The sequence below is a fragment of the Haemaphysalis longicornis genome, unplaced genomic scaffold, assembly GCF_048455015.1.
Source record: "Haemaphysalis longicornis isolate Haplotype H1 unplaced genomic scaffold, Haemaphysalis longicornis Haplotype H1 scaffold_2, whole genome shotgun sequence".
Lineage (NCBI taxonomy): Eukaryota > Metazoa > Arthropoda > Arachnida > Ixodida > Ixodidae > Haemaphysalis > Haemaphysalis longicornis.
Genome location: NW_027526295.1, coordinates 168554206 through 168562085, shown reverse-complemented (window position 1 = coordinate 168562085; position 7880 = coordinate 168554206).

The following is a 7880-nucleotide window of genomic DNA, read 5'->3' as shown; positions in this document are numbered from 1 at the left end:
CGTACAACAGGAATTCTTGTTAGGTTTTTTGTGGCATTCCTGTTGTGATTTTGAGACTGGGAATAGTTTATTTGTATGTACCATCGCTGTTTTTGCACTGTGCTAGTAGTAGTCATCGTCACATGCATCGATATCGTCGTGTTTCTTATGCCAATGATCACATGCGCGGTAGCGCTTGACGACGTTTTTTAGCGCTAGAGTTTCTTTTTTTTTTGCTAAAGCCACTGCGCGATCCGGGGACTCGGCGGTCCCCGCGAGACACATGCCCACGAGCACTTGGCATTTTCTTGGTTCTTTTCCCGCAACACCGACCTTACCGCTTGTTTAACAGCTCAGCTGTTAAAAAAGAAATCAATGCCAATGCTTAGCTGTTTAGTAGCGTAACCGGCCACTCGCCACTGGGAAATATTGAAGCGTGGATGCAACATCCATGTGGCCAACACTTAGGGCGGAAGCACCTTCTGACAGAACCGCAAATGTAGAAAGCGGAAGGTGGAGTTCCATAAAGGTAAACCCTAGATGCATGCGTCGCTTAGGGAAGAAGCTGCGGCAGTTAAAAAGAAAGTTTTGTATAATTTTCTGTTCCTCGCAGAAAGCGCATTGAGTGGATGAAGCCAGGCCGGATTTACGAAGATATATTGGGGGCCTTATGCATCTAATTTTAGTCACTGTTGTCTGGTATATCTTGGATACATAAAACATCACCTTCCATGAATGACAGAGGTGGTTATAATATATTGAACAGGAAAGAGCTTCTTGCGGATGAGTGTGTAGAAATTGAAACGGTCCGAATCTCGCCCACAAAGGGAAGCTGTTAATTGGTATTCTCACGGCCGAGAGGCCAACAATTGATAAGACACTTCATTGTATGAGATCCCTGCGTGGCCTGGGAACCACACTAACCTGATCTCACGAAGTTGATGAGGAACAAATTAACAAAAGGGGCTAGGAATGAAATAATCTGTTTCAAAATTTAATGCGGTACACACTAAGAGGAAGTAGGAAAGAATAATAACATCCAAAAATGTATGGTGAACATCTTCAAAATAGATTGATTATAGAGTCAACCTGCCGAAGGTATACACCTGGGATATTGGGCGCGCCGTAATGGGGGGCTCCGAAATAATTCTGACCACCTAGAGATCTTTGACGTACGGGAAATCTCGATCCACGGGCGTTTTCGCTTTCCGCATCCACCCGAAAAGCATCCACCGTGGCCGGGCGTGAATCCGCGTCCTTGGGCTCATCAGCACAACATCTTAGTCACTGAGCCATCGTGGTGGGTGCTTTCAAAATCCAAAATGATTGCCAATAATTCCGCCTCCAACCTAGGAGTATGATCAGGTAACCTAATTGAAATTCCAAAGCAATATCTGAAATTCTTGTCATCGTTTTCGTCGGTATATTTTCGACTTACGTCACAAGTGCCACTTCTTTTTCGTCGAGGCGCGCACAGCAGCGCCTTAGCATGGTTTCCAATACACATAACCATGAAACAATTCATTTGTATGGGCTATCAACTGCTTCAAAGACGAGTCACTTTTGGGATACTTCAACGCTACAATTTTGGCCTGTATGCATGTCTGTCTACATCACTCTCTTTCCCTAGAGCCAGTCTGGCGGCCAAAAGTTTAAACAATTCGCCAAAAAAAGAATATATATATAGCCAGATTCTTTCCGAACAACTAAAACTCTTGGCGTTAATTGTACATATTACGCGCAAGAAAAACGTCAGACACATTTTAGCCACAATATAAGCACTTAAACAGTGGTTCCCGCGTTTTTCTTTTGTTGAGGATACATGTTAAGGTTGTTTTGGAGATATAAAGAAAAAATCAAGGGGTTAAAATTGTCTAGAAAACGTCAGACACATTTTAGCCACAATATAAGCACTTAAACAGTGGTTCCCGCGTTTTTCTTTTGTTGAGGATACATGTTAAGGTTGTTTTGGAGATATAAAGAAAAAATCAAGGGGTTAAAATTGTCTAGAAATGCTCCAGATCTTGCGATGTAATAACAAACACCAAAACAACAGAGCTGCACTCCTGCTGATTCAGGGAGAACAAAAACAAAAGGTAAAAAAAGATGGGCGCTGCCTGAAAAGATGGCGCACGAGCGGTGCGAAGGAGAGAAAATTTAATTGCCTTCAAAACACCACTGATATCATCGTGAGACGAGCGAAATGGGACATGAAGAACGGAAGGAATGTGTGTGAAAACGGGATCGAACGATAGGCTAGGGACATGCCCGCAAGTATCACAATCATCCTTATGAGGATCAACAGTTAGGAGAAGAGAACGACGAATAAACTCAATGGCTACAGAGACTGTTGTTGGAAGTAAATAACGTAAATGTAGACGTTTCATCGTTGTTACGGCATAATTTTCTGTACGGGGAGGGAGTGGAGAGCGGACGAGTTACGTGCAGGAGTGGCAGAAGTCCGACGTATTTCAATATTTGCACCGAAGCAAAAAGATACGCAGCCATTTTTCGTAGGAGCTAAAATAGCCAGTGCAACTCCAGCCTTCAGGGGATGTTGCGATGGGTATTTTTATTTGGGCTCCCACAAAGGCACCTTGTTTGTATTTACCTGTGTTTGTGTTTACTTAGTCTTTTGTGTTCGTTTCCTGCGATGCTGATCCCTATCATGCTGTACAAACTCGCCCAAACTATCGCCCTCACTATCAGCAATGTCATTTCCCACATCTGGTCCGCCTCTTGTCGCCGTTGTAACTTGTCTTTGCACAAACTTGCTTTACTTGTTTGCAGTACGGTTCAATGCCCTTTCAAGTACAAAGTAAAATGAAGCATTGCTTGTGTCGTTGTGTAGGACAAAAGCTATGAACAGGCGTGCTTTCGCTCTTCCCCTGTAACCTGACGGGTCGTTCCCCGGTTGTTGACTTCACCCGTCGTAAGATACTTGGCAAACAATAGGCAATGCTTAACGCAGTAAAATACGTTAAAACAGATAGAACCAGAGAGCAACTGCATCTCGATAGGGAATATACATCATTATAACTAGGCCTTGAAGAACGACAGGAATGCATATATACATAGTGATGAGATGAAGTCCTATGATTACCAATAGTACTAACATTTTTGCAATGAAAAAAAAAACTACCGCCAACTGAATTCAATGTTTATCTTGACGCGATTTCATAAATGTGACAGAATGCGGCGTCGCCTTCCGGAGTAATATTTCTAATGCTATAAAGCTTGCTTCTTAAGTTATAAAGCCTTAATTAGGGGTCTTTGGGCCTGTTAAATCCCCTAGTTCCAGTTTCATGTCACTCGCAATGCTGTTCAGACAGGACATTTTGCAGTCAGTGTTCATTATTCTTCGTTGCAGTGACCTGCGCCCCCTCTTGCAACTCCTAATTTTCGTAGAGGCTTGCAGTGGTGGACACTTTTCCTCATTGCTATGCCCTATCGACCCTTTCATAACATAGCTTGATACATCCATACTGAACAAGCCAACAAGCCACCGGTTTTGATAAAGGACATTTTTAAACAGGTTGGCTTTAGTTATAAAAGTTTTGCATATAACGAGCATCATTTTTACCGGGCAAAAATCAGTTTCTAATTTTGTTTCTCACCATGGCATCAATGCTGTGTCACAAACCGGGCCTCCCGAATGTAAACAGAAGATAGGGTCTCCGGAAGACTGAAAAATTTTGAAAGTCTGAAAAGTTTCTTTATTAAGACAGCGTGTACAGGAATGGGGATAAATGAGCTAGTAAAATTGTCAAGGGGAACGGACAACAAGACACAGAAAGCTTAACTAACTACCAAATGACGTCCCCAACCCCCTGTTATCTTTGGCTGCTCTATAGATTGCCAAGCAAGGCGGACACCGACAACTTCCCACCGCATAATCAATGGTTGGCTATCACTAATTTCTTTTCTGGGTCCGTCCTGGACTGTTTTGGGAGTAAATTTGTTTTCAGACCATTCTAACCATGCGAATTCTCTCTCCGATTGACTTAAGGTTACATTGCTACTCTGTCGCGACTTTTGCTTTACATAACTTTTCTACAGTATAGGGCTCGTAGAATCATCGGCTCAATGTTTTTTATCTTGCCCGCGCTTTGACATGTAGTGAACTACAGGTAATTGTAGTTGAAATATGGCCATTCTCAATTTTCCTCCGGTAAAGTGAGTTTTAGATATCACCTTCCTACAATTCAATTTGCAGAAGCTCTGTGTATTATGAGACTTGCTCTCTGAAAATAAAATGTTGTGCCTTCTCCCTATTGCAGGAGTCATTACAAGCTTCCAGTGAAATGTTTGCCTATTGCGGTTTTTCATGCATAGATATTCAATTGCAGCACTACTGGAACATATTATGTGTTACTGCTCCTATACATGAAGACATAATAAAAGAAAACGCCGACAACAAAAGAAACTGAAACAATGACAGTTCGTCCCCCCGAACTGCAACCTTCTACACACCAAGGCTCCCGTTCGGGGCCGGAGCGTCATTGTTTCATTTTCTCTTGTGGCCGGCATCTTTTTTTATTATGTCTTCAATGATCATTCCCGACCAGACGCGTCTCCGCCGAAGCCTTGATATTATGTAACTATGCCTGCTTAAGTAAAGTATGAATCTTTACTGTGATGCGCCTGGACAATACACCTCGTTTTCTGCTAACTTTGGCCAAATTTATTCAGGTGGTTTAAATGTGCAGAAAATAGTTTCGTGAGTTTGACCTCCAAGACTGCTTCAAGTACTTGAGTCGCTGTGTGCAATAACACATGCGTTAGATAAGGGAGTAACTATCAGCTGTAGTAGTTCGCCATTATGTCAAGGCGACAGTTAAAACAGCTTTTCTCATACTAAACAAACCTTGGGCTTCCAGTATGGCAAAAAACGCATTCACGCTGCTATTAAAAGGAAGAGCGCCCGTTTGTGAGGATCAAAGAACAACAAATTTTAAATTATGCGAGAAAGCCGTTGGCTACTAATAGGGAGCACGGAGGGGTGCTGAAACCGCTCAAAGAAACGAAGTGAAAAAGTTCCCGGAAACTGTCGTATGTGCGCTCTTTGCGATAAGAAGGTCGCAGACACTTGTGCAGTCCGAGGAATCTCTCCGCTACCTCCCGGTTTTATTTCACTATTAACCGTGATAGAGCCCCTTGTTCCAGTTTCCCTATAGATCCAGTTTCTGGGCAAAGAGTGCACACATCCACTCTACATTTTTTGCTCCAAATGGTGGCAGACAACTCTCATTTGCTGCGTAGCATGCCTCGACGACAGACGACTGACATGGCAATACGCCCTAATAATTGTCTTTATCAGGTTGATAAAAAATTTTCTCGCGTTGTCTAGAGTGCCAACTTCAGTGTCCACTTTGGGGTGCTCAAGGTATCACAGTATCACTGCGTCTACCGTCTAAGTTATCGCGACCTTAGATAGTATTGTTAGGAGATAATCTAATAAGTTATTAACTCACGTGCCACTTACGTTGCTTTGTCGTTCAAATGTAATATTTGAGGTCCGGGAACGATACCCGCTGCGTTATTAAACGTAACAGGACATATACCTAAAGATATCGTGAAGGCTGAGTGCACATTCAGCACTCAAGTACTTGTGGCATTTCCGTTATTATTGCTTATGGTAGGCATATGTAAAGTGGTGTCAAAGCCAAAATAAATGTAGCAGTGTTCACATCAATTGGGTGAACGATAGCACGAAGGCTGTTGATGTCGGGTGTTCATCATAAATTCTATCAATACATCTTGAAAGCCGGACCGGCCAGACCGGCACAAAAAGCAGAAGAGAAAAATACTTGTAATAATTTTCAATGTTTTCCTCATAGTTGAGGTAAATAGAAGATCCCTAAATTGACCACAGGGGTCTTTTTGTATGGCCTCGCAACTTTGTACGATGACTTAGGTATTCTATAAAGCAGGAATAGTACAACCAGGTCACGCACATTCGTAAATGCACATACGTCCTTAAGCTTGCATCCCTCTTGATCGACGCATTGCGGAGTCAGAAACTGTGCAAAACTCTTATGTAGAAGACCGGAGATATAACCAAAATTCTCTCGCCCCCACTACGTTTCACAAATGCCATGTTATCAACTGCACCAGACAAATGCAGGACATCTTCACAGTTATTTGTAGCTTGCCTAAACACTGTGCTCAGGAAGCAGGATATTTCAGGATTTAACAACTGCACTGAAAGGAAGGCCGTGGTCGACATCCCCATGCCAACTCATCCTTCAGCGCAAGCTAGCATGTTAGAAGGCCTCTATAAGAAGACGTTGTAGTGTTAGCAATTATCTTCGTGGAACTTAAATCGTTTGTGCACACCAAAGCTGTCAGTCCGACTCAGTCGCTACCAAACTACCACAATGGGAACTGCCTTCTCTACATTGCACCAGACGAACACGTCGCAGATTTTAGAAACCGGCCAGGGCATCTTTGTCATCCCTAAGCTATCTATTACAAGCCCCGCCTGAGGTAAGTTGCGCCAGATCGCATCACACCGCAAAAACATCTAGAAATGTAATAATGTGTAGTTCTGAGCTAAGATTTCACACGTCGACTCCGTACATTTTTTTGTTCTAATGGTAGGCGCATGAGCAGGAGTAACAGGAGAAAACGTTACACCTGTTCATGTGCCTACCATTGGAGAAAAAAATGTATGGAGTCCAAGTGTGCAATCTTAGCACAGAAACTAGATCTAGGGGAAACTGGAACTAGGGACTGTATCACGGTTTATAGTGAAGTACAACGGGCAGGTTGGTGAGATATTCCTCTAACCGCACAAGTGTCTGCGGCCTCCTGATCGCAAACAGCCCACTTAGGACAGTTACCGGAAACTTTTTCAATTCTTTTCGTTGAACGGTTTTATCATCGCTCAGCATTCCCCATTAGCAGCCAGCGGCGTTCTCGCAGAACTTAAGATTTGTTATTCTTTCCATCCTAACAAACAGACGCTCTTCCGTTTCCTAGCGGCACGAATCCTTTTTTTTTTGTCATACTGGAAGCCCAAGTTTTGCTTAGTATGGGAAAAAGCCGTTGTAATTGTCACTGTGAGATAGTGGCTAACTACTACAGTTCAGAGTTACTCCCTTATGCAACGCATGTAGTCAAGCAGAGCTAGGGGGCGAGAGAAGTAAGACAACAAAACCAAATTGATTTTGGCGTTTTCGTTAAAAAGATCATTTCAATACGTAGTCTGCCGAAGTAGATAGTCAAACGCACATGACAAACCTTGTACTGTCCCACTCAGCAATGGCTCCCCGAATAAACAATATACTTAGCAAACATTCCAGTATAATAAAGCAGAGCAATCGGTTGTCCACAGTTTCTGAAAGACCATTTAGGGTCGTGTAACGGAGAGAAAAACCTTAAGGACCTAATAGTGATGCTAAGACAGGCCCAACAGGCAGCGCACTGGGTTGTCGTCCTCGTGGAAAACGACGCTGCAGGGTTTGTCCTCATTATGCCAACCAACAAGGTTAAGTCCAGACGCGGCGATTTTGTCTATAAGATAAATGAAAACCTTAAGTGTGACTCAAGCAACGTGGGGTACATACGTCGGTGCGACGTCTGCAGTATGGAAAACATTGGTCAAAAAGGAACAACATTCCTATTGCGGTTTAGCAATCACAGGTCAGACGTATCATCGAAATTAAATTTACGACTTTCACGGCACCTCCGGCTTCCAAACCACCGCTTTGAACACATAAAGGTCGCGCTATTTCAGTCAGGCTTTCGAAGTAACCTTGACCGGGAAAACAAAGAATCCTGTTTCATTTGCAGATTCCCACCACTCACGCTAGAAATCAACGAGACCCCAGGAAGACTTTCGTACCTAAAAGAACAAACTTCACATTCTAATTGATACCCCAGATTCCAGACGATAT